This window comes from Mytilus galloprovincialis, chromosome 4 (genome assembly GCF_965363235.1).
Source record: "Mytilus galloprovincialis chromosome 4, xbMytGall1.hap1.1, whole genome shotgun sequence".
NCBI lineage: Eukaryota > Metazoa > Mollusca > Bivalvia > Mytilida > Mytilidae > Mytilus > Mytilus galloprovincialis.
In genome coordinates, this window is record NC_134841.1 from 57010641 (window position 1) to 57026486 (window position 15846).

Sequence of the window (15846 nt, forward strand, 5' to 3'; positions counted from 1 at the left end):
TAAAAATGGTGCCAATTTTCATATTTTTTTTCATTTCTTAGATATTTTCGGCTTGAAACCCAAATTAATGATGTTTGTATTATTCAAAAGTTCATTACTTGTTTAATACATATTGTTATCACTGTATTATTCTGGATTTTATACACTTTTACACACTCCCCCTTTTCAATCAAATTTCCTTATCGCTTTCTCTGTTAATTTCCCTCAAGTTAACGGACCTAAACGCTTCGAAAAAAAAGAGTATGAATAACCATGAAGGCATTTTTATTGGTACAAATATTACACAAAGTATAAAAAAAAATTAAAAGGACCATAGAACATGTAGAATCTGAGATGTCAACGTTTTTTCTTGGTAGAAAACCAATATCTTATTATTCTAAGTCAATTTGCACTTTCAAAAGGCAGAGATTATGAATAACTATTGAAAAACACTTCAATAAAATTGAGAATGGAAATGGGGAATGTGTCAAAGAGACAACAACCCGACCATAGAAAAAACAACAGCAGAAGGTCACCAACAGGTCTTCAATGTAGCGAGACATTTCCGCACCCGGAGGCGTCCTTCAGCTGGCCCCTAAACAAATATATATTAGTTCAGTGATAATGAACGCCATACTAATTTCCGAATTGTACACAAGAGACTAAAATTAAAAGAATACAAGACTAACAAAGGCCAGAGGCTCCTGACTTGGGACAGGCGCAAAAATGAGGCGGGGTTAAACATGTTTATGAGATCTCAACCCTCCCCCTATACCTCTAGCCAATGTAGAAAAGTAAATGCATAACAATACGCACATTTTAAAATTCAATTCAAGAGAAGTCCGAGTCTGATGTCAGAAGATGCAACCAAAGAAAATAAACAAAATGACAATAATACATAAATAACAACAAACTACTAGCAGTTAACTGACATGCCAGCTCCAGACTTCAATCAAACTGATTGAAAGATTATGATTTCATCATATGAATATCAGGCACAATCCTTCCCGTTAGGGGTTTAGTATCATACTATCATAACATATATGAGAAGAACATAACCCGTGTCATGCCAACAACTGGTTTTTTAATAAATGTGTTTAGTTCCGATGCAAAGACCCTATAAGTGAATCAATATTAACGCCAAAATAAGCAATCTTTAGTGACCTGACAACAGTATCGTAACTATATCCCTTCTTGATAAGTCTATTTTTAAAAGGTTTTGTTAGTTTCTGAGGTGAATACTGACATTTTTGTGCTTTATAAAGAATATTTCCATAAAAAATTGGATGTGAAATACCTGAACGTATAAGAAGTCTGCATGTTGAGCTATATTTACAAATGATGTCCTTATACCGATGATAATATTTAGTAAATGTTTTGACTAGTTTGTGATATCGAAAACCCTGTGTAATAATTTTTCAGTAATACATAAATTTCTCTCGTTAAAATCTAAAACATTGTTACATACACGAGCGAATCGTACAAGTTGAGATATATAAACACCGTGATATGGTGACAATGGAATGTCACCATCTAAAAATGGATAATTAACGATAGGAAATGAAAAATCATCTCTTTTATCATAAATTTAGTATTAAGCTTTCCGTTAGTGATATAGATATCAAGATCGAGAAAAGGGCAGTGGTCATTGTTAGTATTAGCTTTATTTAAAGTAAGTTCAACAGGATAAATTTCTTTAGTATACATACTGAAGTCGTCATTATTGAGAGCCAAAATGTCATCCAAATATCTAAAAGTATTATTAAATTTGTTTATGAGATGTTGTTTCGATGGGTCTTTGCTTATTTTTGTCATAAATTGTAACTCATAGCAATACAAAAACAGGTCCGCAATAAGTGGTGCACAGTTAGTCCCCATTGGAATTCCAATAACCTGACGATATACGGAATCTCCAAAGCGAACAAAAATGTTATCTAGTAAAAATTCAAGGGCATATATAGTATCAAAGCATGTCCAATTGACATAGTTTTTTTGTGTATTGCTACTAAAAAATGACCTAAAAGAGTTTGAACATATATATTCACATTCTGACTTTTTAAATGCTCATTTAATTAGGTGGGTGAATTTTTTCTTAATGAGAATGTGAGGCAATGTGGTATACAGGGTAGAAAAATCAAAACTTTGAACAGATTCAAAATCACCAATATAAGCATGCAATTTATCAAGTACTTCCAAAGAGTTCTTGACACTCCAAAAGTAATTAATTAACAACTAAAAGTACGCAAAAATGTGTCAAATCTAATATTTTCCCCATGAACTTGAACGTGGATATGTCCACCTTTTAAATTTCCTACCGTTTTAACCATGGCATACAGTAGAATTATTGATGGTGCAAAGGAGTCTAAAATGGCCCACTTTTTTAGCGTAAATTTCAAATTCGGATTTATTGACCAATATCACGATAAATTATAGCTAATACATTGACTAGATAGGATATATAAAGCCATTTTGTTTAAAATTTTACGTTTCTGCGTTTCATTATGACGTCACAAGTTGTACTCATATTGATTTTTCACGAAAAAATCAATGAAAATGGGTAAATTTCCAAAGATTATTTGACAGGAAACATAGAGCGCATACGTCGACAACAAAGATCTTTTAAAATAATGTTTGTGAAGACATTTAATATGTCTTATTTGAATTTTAAGCTTGTCGACGCCTGCGCTCTACGTTTCCTGGTCCTTTATTTGGTTGAAATCCCGCTGATTTTGTCAAATTTCACCAAAATCCCTTAACTTGACCGTTTTGGAATGTAAAAATCGTTGTGTTAGAATTAAACTTTGACAAAAACAGCTCTGTAAGGGACGACATCAAAAGATCAATGTAAGATAAAAAACTTAATTCAAATAGTTTGGGGGTGGGGGGGTTGAACGGCTGCAAGATTTGGTTATCCGACATTGATTTTTACATATATCCATATGGGTCAATCAATTTTTCCCAAATTAAGTTTAGAGGGGGGTGGGGGGGTCAGTGAAAAAACTATGTGAATTAAGTTTTTTATCCTTCATTGAACTTTTGATGTCGTCCCTAAGTGTTTAACTTTTTCACATGTCTTTAGGGCAACTTTAAACAATTATTGTCTTGTAACCATGAACTTTATAATTGGGGCCAAATATGGCACTTACCGAACTTACTCCTTTGGTCAGTATTTTAGAGGAAGCATAATGTATCTGCTAGGGCCACGTCAAGAGCCTGTATGTTGACATGCTATAAATAATCTAATATATGGGGATATCTATTCATTCAATTGACAAATTCTGAATTCTTCGTAGATATTTGTAATACAATAAATGTTCTACCTCAGGTGTATATATTAGCTAAGCAGTAATATAAATAGCAGTATGTGTTTTTAAATATTCTTCGAAGTTTTACTTGGTTTGAGCGTCACCGATGGGTCTTATGTAGACAAAAAGAGTGTCTAACGTAAACAATCGATCATATGCCTGATATCTTTCAAATTAATTTGTTATTCATTATGGTTATCGTTAGTTGCTTTTTATGATTTTTGCTTTTTTTGTTTTAGAACCTTTATAGCTTATTATATAGTGTTGGCTATTGCTGTTTTATGCCATACGATAAGCTATAGTTGTTTACCTCAAAGCATTTAGTCTTTGGTATACAGAGATCATAGTGTCCTTTTAATCATACTTATCAAAGGTACTGGGCTAATAATATGATAGCATCAGGCTTCTTATTCTAAATACTGATTAACAATTTAAGAGGAGTAATGTCAGAGGGTCAAAGATGACCTGACACTTCGTTGTATTCTAGACATGGAACAACTGTGAGCTGTTTACAAGTTCTATAACCAGTGGGAATTATGGTTGGCGATGCACCCTGTTTATTGTGCATGTATATTTTCTCTTATTAAATATATGTACCTTTACCAGCAGTTCATGCTCTTACAGGTTCTAACAGCTCATCATCTATCTTTGTTCCTAAGAAAACTTAAAAACTCATTTTAACGCTTTCGAAATCATCAATAGATGGCAGGTCTATCACAAATTAAACAAAATTCATATTGACACGTATATCGGTGCTGCAAGAAAACTCTAAAGTGTCGGAAACCAAAAATAAGTATGTATAAGTCTTATCAAGACGACTTGAGCAAGTTACATACTATCAGACTTCCAACCAAAAAGATTGCCATCCTGTCACGCCTACCACCAAGTGCATCATCATTCAAACTACATGCTCTGAAAGCTGGTAAACAAAGACATGGCGTCATAACAAACAAATACGGCAGTAGGTTTACCCAAGTATGAGTACGGATGATAAAAGTGGTATTAATACATCATTCTTTCTTCAGGATTTGATAAATTTGTTCTTGTGAAGGAAAAATATATGCATTAGGGAACTGGTGCATGTACTGAAATCATTGTGAGCCTCTGTTACACAGAATTATGTCAGTAACATCAAAGTATCAGGAATTGTTTCAGTAAAGCAAAAGCCTCAGGCTCAGTTTTAAAACTGTCTAATTGTAAAAAATCACAAAATAGACAATTGCATTATTTGTAATAAATTAGATTTATTTCGTTTCTTTTAAAAAAATAGACTATTCACAGAAACTCCTCGAGAATGACAAAAAAAAACTATATATAGGTTTAGCAGAACTATATCCCGCAAATTCATATTAGTTGAATAATATCTATATATATCTAAGTTTTGAATACTGGTAAGACATTTATGCATTAAAGTGTTATTAAAGTATATTATTCCAAATGTCAAAATAAAGATCACCGTGGGACCTAACTTTAGTTTGTAAATCACTGCATTCTAATTTTGCATCTAGGGTCAGTTTCACAACAAATTTTACGACTAAAGCTGGTTGTAAGTCATGAATAGTTCAGTTTACTTACGATTAATATTGTCTTAAGTTTTTTTGTGAAACAGACTTCTGTGTCTGAAGTTTGGTAAACCTTAGTTTTGCAGCTATATATGTCACGGGCAGGATTCCATTATGATTGGATCCATATCATAGTGACCTGATTTAGTTTATGACCATCCCCTATTATATGATGTATATGCATACTTAGAGTTTGAAAGCCCATGTGCAACGGTTCAAAAGATATGGACCGGACACAAAGCAGACAAGCACAAGTCAAACAATGTTTGAAAACTTGACAGCTCAAATGTCAATGTCAAAATGAACTGATTTAATTTATAAAAAACCACTTGCCATTCAATCATACATCTCGGAACTAAGTGTGTTTAACATCAGTTCTAAAGTTCAAAGCAATGCGTTTTATATTTGAAATCATTGGTTTTTGGATGAACTATATATATGTATACATGTATAAGTTACCTGATTTAATTCGACACGGTCAGCAAACAAGTTGGGACTGATGGACAGACAGACTTAAAATGTGATTCATATATCCTCTTTAACTTTGCTTGTGGTTGTATTAAACATGTAACATAGTGATTTCCAATCTTGACAAAGTTTGTAGGCTGTTAACAAACAGGAGACTATTGTCACTGTTAATGTGACAAAGACGTATACTTTTTACTCTTTATTGTGTTGTTTTCTCTCCCTTTTACTCGTCGAACTTACAAATATTTCATCATATTTTTTTATTTTGCATGGCACACCATCAATTATAGTAAATATTAACACATTAAAGGTCAAATATTTGTTATTATACGTCGTTTTTGTAGAAAGTACCATTTTACCTATAGCAGAGTGAAAACGTCAAAATGACGTCAATTATCGCCAAACCATAAACGATATGCAACTAAGAATCAGAGAGAAGTTATCATAGTATCGTGTAAAATAAAATTTGAATTAACTATATTACCAGCTGCTTCAAATAAGATAATAATAATACAAAAGTGTTATTCTTTCAATTTTTTATGAATGACCTTTGACCCAAATCTAAAAAAAATTGCACCATATTTCACTTTTATGACCGGGAAAAATGGAATCTACACATGTTTTTCCTTCGAATGATATATAATATAGCTGTGTGTTAGATAGGTGCATTAAAATATTTTTTAGGTCTGAATGTCACTCGCCTATATAGCATTAAGGCTTAAATATACACAGAAAAAGTCCCATAAAATCTAACTTGAGGAAAACTCAAAATCAGCATTTACAGAAATTAACATTGGAAGGGGAGATAACTCTGCAAAAATTAGTCTTTTTTTTGTGTCAGTTTTTGGTTGATTTTCTTAAAATTCTTGTAAAGTATGATACTTTGATGGGGTTATACGTTCATAATTGACTATATCATATAATCTTCTACTCTTGAAATGTACAAAACTGAAGTGTTATGGGTATTTTTTTTTTGTGCACTTTTCATTAAAGAAATTGCAAATTTGTGGCTATGTGACCATTTTGAAAAACATAATGTGAAAATTTGGTATTGGTTATATCTGTAAATAATATTTGTTCAGCATCTACCTTGTTGATAGAAACTTTAAACCACAAAAAGAAGAATTTATGATTAATAATTTTTATTAAATTTGAGATTCTTTACCTTGACTTGTTAAAAAATCCATAATGGGTCAACTAATGAATTATGGAATCTATGTTGTACACGCCTGGTAAACCATCTAATCTCAACGGGCGCACTTGTTTCTAGTAAGCCGGTCATGCGCCGGTCATGTGACCGGCGTACGCCTATTCGTGCGAGAAACAAGTGGAATGGCTTATATACCGGCAAATCTAACATGGCTGCCCAAGGACCAGTACTACCAGCTATAATAGGTTATGGTCTATTCCAGCTGTTTGAGATAGATGAAGAAGGAAAATTGCAACTATATCTTTTACAGACTGAATTGTGATATTTATTAAACGTTCACAACTGTAACAAAAACGTTCTCAAGAGCGACAAAGCATGTATACGTTGCTCAATTACTTACAATTAACAATTAACAACAGGATAAATATGATAATAATAATAACAATAAATAATTTATTTATAAAGGGTGACTAGAATTAGTTACAAATACTTATCTTCCTTGAGACCTCGGCAATTCTAGTACAGTATATAAATACAAATGTTAGTTTGTTTAGTTAGGTTTTATGCCGTTTTTAGCGCGTTTTGGCTATTTCGCGATGATTAACAATACAGTTTTAAATGAACAAATTCGGTTCTTACAACAGTCAGCCATGTTTTTCGCCGCTTAGCCGGTCAAATCAAACCGGCTCGAGCGGCGTAAGCCGGGCATGCGCAGTGCTGAATATTTTTACAAACACGTGTCATGCCGGTTTGCCGACGGCTAACGGCGTAAGCCGTTTGCTAGAAACAAGTCCTACCAACCAAAATGTTGAGACGGAAAAAAGTATTCTGGCACTTCCTGTTGAGTCTTTCTGGTTCAAAATATCCAAAATAAACACAGGGTAGGTCGATTTTTCGTCAATTTACTGAAAATCAATGACTTTTTTGTAAAATAGGAGAATGTCATGCCATAGATAAATGATAATTGTAGCTAATATGTCTCTGTTTGGTTAAAAATATCTGAAATTGAAGTCACAATCACTTTTCTCCTACGGATTATCATGTTTACTTTCTTTGAATCCGATAAAACTGCTATGATATTAATGACCTAGCAAGAAAATATGTCAATTATTTGTGTTTTTTTTTTATGCTTTACGATAACCACGTCTGTAAATTGCAAAAACATTTTTTGTCAAGCCTATTCTAAGCAGAAAAATGAAAAATTCTAAATGGTTGAGATATAAAGGTACTGGTTGAGTCTTTCTGTCACAATGTTGAGACTTTCTGGTAACTTTGTGTCATAAAGTATATTATTGTTAAAATATTGGCGCTGAGGTTTCAAAGTTCAAATTAACTACGACTAGCAATCCTAAACGCATGCAATATTACTATATAAAGACAAAAACTGCTAAAATAGCTATGCTAAAGTTTAATTTAAATAATTAAATGTAATTTCTGTTGTAAAAATAAAGTTATTTCCCAAAATGAACAACGAAACTTTATCAGTGAGCGGTACTATTCGAGTTTACCTTTTTGCGGTTAACGTGATATATATGTTTTCTGTCTGTGGTAAGTTAAAATCTAAATACTGATACAATTTCAAGAATTGCCGATAGAAAAATGCATGCTTTACAAGTATAAATAAGATTATTTTACAATATTTATTTATTATTATGTTTTAGATGATTTCGATTCCTAAAAGACTTTATTTAATGTCGAAAATGCTTACATTTATAAAGAAATAAAATAGTTAAAAACTATTCAATCGAACAGACCCCCTTTTCTAGGTTTAATTTTTCATACAGGATGACTTCTTAATGGTGGTGATAATCTATTTGTTAGTAAAATATGTCATTTTTGTCATTATATTACTTATCACAAAAAAATTTATCGATTTTGAAACTGCCGCTTTATGCAGTCCAACTTAGCGTAATAACACGTGTTGTATTGAAATGATTATAACTTAGATTGTTTGTTTACAACTGTATTCAGGGCACATCCTTAATATTTGGTAATATTCAGCAACATTTATAGTATACCCCAGGCCCCGTTACACTAGGCCATGATCGCACTACGATCTCTAGACTATAAAAAATAATGCTTTTGACGATTGTACTACGATTGTGTAGATCGCAGTATTGTCGTGGTACGGTCTTGAGGTCTAGAAGATCGTATTGAGAGTAGCCAACATGTTCAAAACAATCGTGATATGTCGTTGCGAAATCCTGTCTAAGTAGGAGCGCGTAAAGGTCGTAGTCCACAAAGATCGCTGTGCCATCGTATCTTGAGCGCGATTCAAGTCGCAGATACATTTACTGCGCTATACGATCTAACGTCGATGTTACTGCTACCTTAATACAACCACAGGCGCGGATCCAGAGGGGGGGGGGGTTCCGGGGGTTGGAACCCCTCCCCCTTTTTTTTGGCCGATCAATGCATTTGAATGGGAGCATATAGCTGGAACGCCCCCCTTTTACTCTGGGTTGTGAACCCCCCCCCCTTTTTAAAATGGCTGGATCCGCCCCTGAACCACTAGACTATACCGTATTAATGCGACCCAACCACTACGACTATTCTACGGTTTTGCTTAGCAGTTCCGAAGACCGTATCCTTTACAAAAGTCGATTCTAGTACGATCAAGCCCGGTGTCCTCATCACGCTATTCTTAAGACCTGACTACGATCATATTACTACGACGATTTCCAGCTCTATAGTCGTTCTCATTGTCATTTTCACATAAAGGTATAAAAGCTCTCTAGGTTTTGTATGTATGTATTTTGGACCTCATGTCTCTTTTTTCCAACGGGCCCAACCATGAATGACACATTTCATTGTGTCATTTCCACTATCTTTCATTTAAGAATTGAATGCTCTTTTTTGTAAATTTATTGGGGTGTAAAAGCGTTGACCGAAGTACATTTTGTATGAAGCGCGGAAGCGCTTCATACTTAAAATGTGCACACGGTCAACGCTTTTACAACCCTATAAAGTTACAAAAAAAGCATTCAATACTTATAATTACATTTTTACCTATAGGATCATGAAAACACGCCTTTTATCAAGTTTTTATTTCATTTACCTGTGCACTTTATTGTGGGACCTCGTGTCATCATGAATGAGAAGTTTTAATGAGTGATACAACAGCTTAAGAAATAACACATGATGTGCCGTTAGCCAATCAGAATAACGTATAGTAATGAAACATACATCTAATGTAATTATTAAAACATCGTTATTTGATCTACATTGACCAGCAATATGTTGTGATTCAGGTTGGATTGGTCGGTCCAACATTTTTACTGGATCAGGATAACGCCCGAGGACCTCTGTCTCTACCACTATATATATTACTACTACTTCTACTAGTATGTTTTTGTTCCAATGAAACAGAAAAACGATAAAATTATTGAAATCAATACAAAACGAAAAAAATACCGGATTTTGGTTGAAAAAAGGGGGGCCTGTCCACAAGAACTTATGCGCAGAATAAAGGTGGTGAGAAGAGAACGTGGTATAATCGTAGCAGGATCGTTGTATAGAAGCGGAATGAGGACGTTGTAGCAGAAAAAAAACCATGAAAATAACGAATTTTCCGTGACATTTTATGCCACTTATACCACGACCTCAACACGATTTGAATTTATTTTAGATCGCCGTGAGCGTTGTGCGATCGTGGTCTAGTGTGCCGAGGGTATTCTCAATATCCGCCCGACATTTATTAAAAAAAGGGAACTAACAGCTAGGAAATTTAAGAGTAACTCAAAACGATTTTAAGGTGGTATGGGTGTCTTCCTCCATCTTGGATCGTAAAAAAACAGAGAACCAAAGGTCCAGACTTTCTATTAAGTCAGCAAAATTTGATGCAGGAATGCAGATATTTAATGTGAATTTTCATTTTATGTCCGTTATGTAATGAACAAATAAAACGGACTTGTAGTATGCCGAGAAATGGTAGGGGTTGAAAAGAATTAGAAAACAAATATCAGAATAAAAAGCCAATAACTTTGCCTGATCATGATTTAGAAGATCATATAAAAAAAGAAGATGTGGTATGATTGCTAATGAGATAACTCTCCACATGAGACCAACATGACACAGAAATTAACAACTATAGGTAACCATACGGCCTTCATTAATGATCAAAGCCCATACCGCATACATGTAGTCAGCTATAAAAAGCCGTAAATATGCATGATACTAAAGAAAACCAACATACCAATAATTTTTTTTCCTGACGCGATTTTCAATTGGTGTGTATCCGTTTTATAATCAATTATCGTTCTGTTATCCTTCTGTTCATGTCCGTCTCGCATCCGTTTTATGCTTTATATGTCCGGTAAAGATCGTTAGTGAACCTGTCTACCGGACCTCCAACGGATGTTTAACGGACGAGTAACAGATACAAAACGAACACAGAACGGACGAGTATTGTAAACAAAAAACAGACGCCTACTGGACACTTCATCCGTTGAACGTCCGTTCAAAGGTTTTTAACATGCTAAAATTTTTCCACCAGACCAACCGGACGTCGACTGATAAAGTTGATACTGAACGGAATGAAACAGATATGTACGGTCGTCTATAACGGATAACAACACTTGTTTCACGGAACGAACGAATTGAAAAAAAGTTATCCGTGCGGCGTCCGTTCGCGCTATCTGGTAAGGTGTGACCGGAGATTTAAGCACATGTTACACCTTTTTTTTTTTTTTTTTTTTTTTAACGATAACAAATTTTGTATTGCATGTTACACCTTAACGGATAGCGCAAACGGATTATACTTTTTACAATCCGTTCATGTCCGTAAGACGTTCGTTAATTTCAGTTTCATGTCCGTTCAACATCCGTGATATCCATCAATGTCCCTTCTGTCCGGTGGACAATTTTTTATATGTCAAAATGCACTGTTTTTATGTTATTTATATGTTTTTATATTCGGTCAAAAGCTCCTTAGAGCTTGTGTTGCTTATTTGTATCTATGCCGAATCAAAATAAAGTTTTCTTATCTTATCTTATCTTATCTTGGAGAATTTCGAGAATGTTCAATACTATGAATTAACGGACATTCAACTGATGAAGTGTCCGTTGTACATCCGGTAGTCGTCCGTTTTTTTTACGGATGTGCATGCGTTCTTAAAGAGTGACAAATCTTAGCTGCGGGATAATACCTTGTATACTATAAATATATATATAAATAGAGTATGATTGCCAATGAGACAACTCTTCACAAATGACCAAAATGACACAGAGATTAACAACTATAGGTCAACGTACGGCCTTCAACAATGAGCAAAGCCCATACTGCATAGTCAGCTATAAAAGGCCCCGAAATGACAATAGTAACGAGAAAACTAACGACCTTATTTATATAAAAAAAAAATGAACGAAAAACAAATATGTAACACAAAAACAAACGACAACCACTGAATTACAGGCTCTTAACTTGGTACAGACACATACATACATAATATTGCGGGGTTAAACATTTTAGCGGGATTCCAACCCTCCCCTAACATTGGACAGTAGAATAACAGTACAACATAGGAACGAACTATAAAAATCAGTTGGAAAATGCTTAATTCATCAGATGGACAAAAATACAAATGGACGTATATATCAATTTCATTTTCAAAAGCACACACGGCGTGTCAATCTAGTACAAAGGAGGGTTTATGTTCATATAACATTCATGTTTACATTTCATGTACTCGTCCTGAATATGCATTTAGTTAGAAAATGAGTATTTTAATGACTCATTAAAACATCAATACTACAATCTGCGCAGTTTTACTCCTGTTCATGTTGATTAAAAACATAGAAAAAAACGTAATAGAAAAATAACTGACCCACTGACATTTTACTTTGTGAAATTGCTAGAAACAGTACCTATGCAAAAGTAGCTGTGTATAGTTAAAGTTTAGTGCTGATGTTAACCCCCAGCACTGCAAATGTAAAGTATAGCGATGTAGATTTCGAAAAGCTAGCTATTGCGATGTCAAGTTAAGCGATGTAGGAATAAATTTTAGCGCTGGAGATATGAAGTACAACATTATTGACTTTATAGCTTCTGTGCAAAACTGCTTCTCAAACGCTAGACTATTAATCTCCAGCGCCAGAAAAAACACAGCTATTCACTATTAACTATTCACTTTAGTACAACCAAAGGTCTCTTTAGAAGCTGCCTGTCATAACTATACAGACACGAATAAAATGACAGTTGAAAAAGATAAGATTAAAATGACAGTTGAAATGTCAAACAATATACGGCAAGTTTATGAATTTTGGCGGTTGTACATTTGTATGTATAATTGATACTAAGCTAGTTGAAAATTTCAATCACCAGAAGATCTCAACATTGTTCCAGAATATCTCAACCGATACCAGAAAATCTCAACATGATCTACTTCATAACATATTTAGCTTAATTAAATTATATTAGTAAAGAAAAGGAGCAAGCTGTAATTTTATGATTATAAGGTTTTAGAAAAATACTAATTTACTGATATATACGTAGTTTATCAATGATTTCACTGTAATTTTGTCAATAGCCGACTGCACTGGCCACATTTACCTGCAGGAGAAAAGTCATTCCAATGTCATTTTAAATCATATTGGTCCGTGTTATACACGAAACAAATCATAATTCAATTATCTATGGCATGACATTCTCCTATTTTACAAAAAAAGTCATTGATTTTCAGTAAATTGACGAAAAGTCGACCTACAATGTGTTTATTTTGGATATTTTGAACCAGAAAGACTCAACAGGAAGTGCCAGAATACTTTTTTCCGTCTCAACATTTTGGTTGAGATTAGATGGTTTACCAGGCGTGTTGTAGCTTGATAAAAGATATGAAAACACTGTACTGTTTTATTATGCATTCTTCAGGTAGAAATTATTGTAAAATGTTAATTATATAGGTGGAAGTAAGGTTGTAAAAGATCAAAATCTGGAATGAATAGAAATTGATAACAAAGTATTGTAATATGGATGTGTGAATAGGGCTCATCAGTAGGTGTTTCACACATCAATATTATAAACAACAAAAAAATGAAACTCAATTGGTTGACATCAGGGGAATGAGTTTCTGGTGACTGCGCAAATAAAAATTTAATCTCAAACTTCGAAAAATTTGTACTGCCTATACCCCAACGGCCAGGTTGACTTAGTCTTAATTGTGAAAAGTTGTTTTAGAGATAATTTTGAATGTTTGATAAACATAAATTTCATTTATAATGAACAAAATATTCTAATGAAAAAAATCAATTTAATGTGTCGGTATGGCCTTGTGAGTTTCGTCCCTTTAGTACATCTTTTCAAGTTACATTTGAATACTTTTATAGACATGTATTGATGACTCATTAAGTTAAGTTTTTAGTTTAACCAAAACGTGGCTAATGTGGCTTAAAATATGGTTGAATAGTGGATTGTAGCAGTACTTGTGGATGATTTAATAAGAGTTTATGTGAAACAAAATGAATGAATTATATGATTAGAATTATTCAAATATTCTTTGAAGGAATAATACTGCTAACTGATCAAAAGATAATAGACTCTATAAATATGATAAAGGTTCTGATTTTGTATGATTATAGTTTGTAATATTTGATATAGTTTGTTCCTAGAACAATGTATTTCTAATTATTAATTGATAGGATTGCCTAAGTTTTAGATTTTTAGTGGGCAGTTTATATTTTTTTATATAAAAATAAGCAGAATTTTTTATATTTTTTATACATGTTTTTTTTTGTCAATAATGAACTTTTTTTTTTCATTTCATTGAAAGGCATAGTTTTATCTTAAATGAATTTTATTTGTCTAAACAATTTCTTAACAATGCAAGTAACTTCAATTTTGGCATGGTGGACACCTCAGTTTTTTTTAGAGGAAGTGATATTAATCAATGCCGACAAAAATATATAATAAAATGGTACAGAGATAAAATTTCAAGGAAGTTCTTTGGATTTATGATTTAATGTGTGATTATTGAGGTCAATGTGTGAGTATGATTTATAGTGGACTTGCATTTTTGAAGATATGCATTCAGGAAAATCTATTTTACCTGGGTTTTCTTTAATATATGAAAAAGCACAATTAGTCTCCTTGAACTTTGAATTGTGTTATAGGAAAAGTATGTAATATATCATTGAAATGATAAAGAATTTTATCGAAAATATAATGATTGAGTTACAAAAATCGGACCTTGAAGTTGTCGGGGAGACAAAAGACATGAATGGATCATAGGGGTAAATGTATTCAAACTCGCACAACATTGTTTTTTCTATTTGTTTTTATTTTAGACAAAAGTCTATTGAAGAGAACAAATGACTTTATATTTATACAGGAACATATTTGAATGCAAAATACCTTGTTGATGATGAATTCTGGACCTAAAGAACAAAAATCTTTTTATGGTCCCGTATCAAAGCTGTCGGGGCCATATAGTTTTATCCTTGTCCGTGATTCCGTAATTCCGTCATTCCGCAAAAAAACCATTATACGGAGTTTTTTTTTTAGCTCCTTGAGATATTGGTTTGATTTTATAAAGTATGTGAGTTCCGCTAATTTTGCCGAAATTACGGGCTTTGGACTTCGATAAATTGTTGAAAAAACAGTTATACGGATTTCTTTTCTAAACGCCTTGAGATATCGGTCTGATGTTTGGTATATGAGTCATGCGCATAGCTACGTTTACGTCAAAACGCCCGGGCGTACACTTGAATTTTTAAAATAAAACAAATAATCGACATAGAATAAGAAAATCTGGTCAAAAGCACATCAGCCTTGTGCTTCTCAGTTTTTTAATGGATTGTAATTTTGAATAAAAATTGGGACTAAATTTACTCAAATAAATCATTTAATATACTAGAACACACCCGTGATATCACGGGTCCGTGATTGAATTAAAGTATATAACTATGCGCAAGCCTTATTTTAGTATTAGTATTGTCATCTGTTAAACATGTTAAAGTCATGCCAATTATAAGATACACAGTTTTTCTCTGCTTTCAAGTCTTTCTGTTTGAACCCGTCAAACTGTAACTTATCAATTATTGGTAATATTAATTATTTGGAAAACAAAAGGTCCTGGAATGGAGTATTTTTTAATCAACAGCATTGTCCTATATAAGTTATAAGTAAAGTTGAATTCTTTGCCTCGCTGTTTTACGTCATGCCCACTAACATATTGAAAACTGTACCTATACGCCTTATTTTTAGTCCAGATTTTTAGTATTCGTATTGATATCTTAGAAAGTCTAACTGATTAAAATACTACAATAGGTAACAATTTGACAATTTAGTAGTGTCAACAAGGCCGTAGCTAGGCATCTTATTTTAGTGAGGCAAAATAATTGAGCCGAGCGAAGCGAGGCGAAACTTTTTTTTGGAGGGTATGAAATG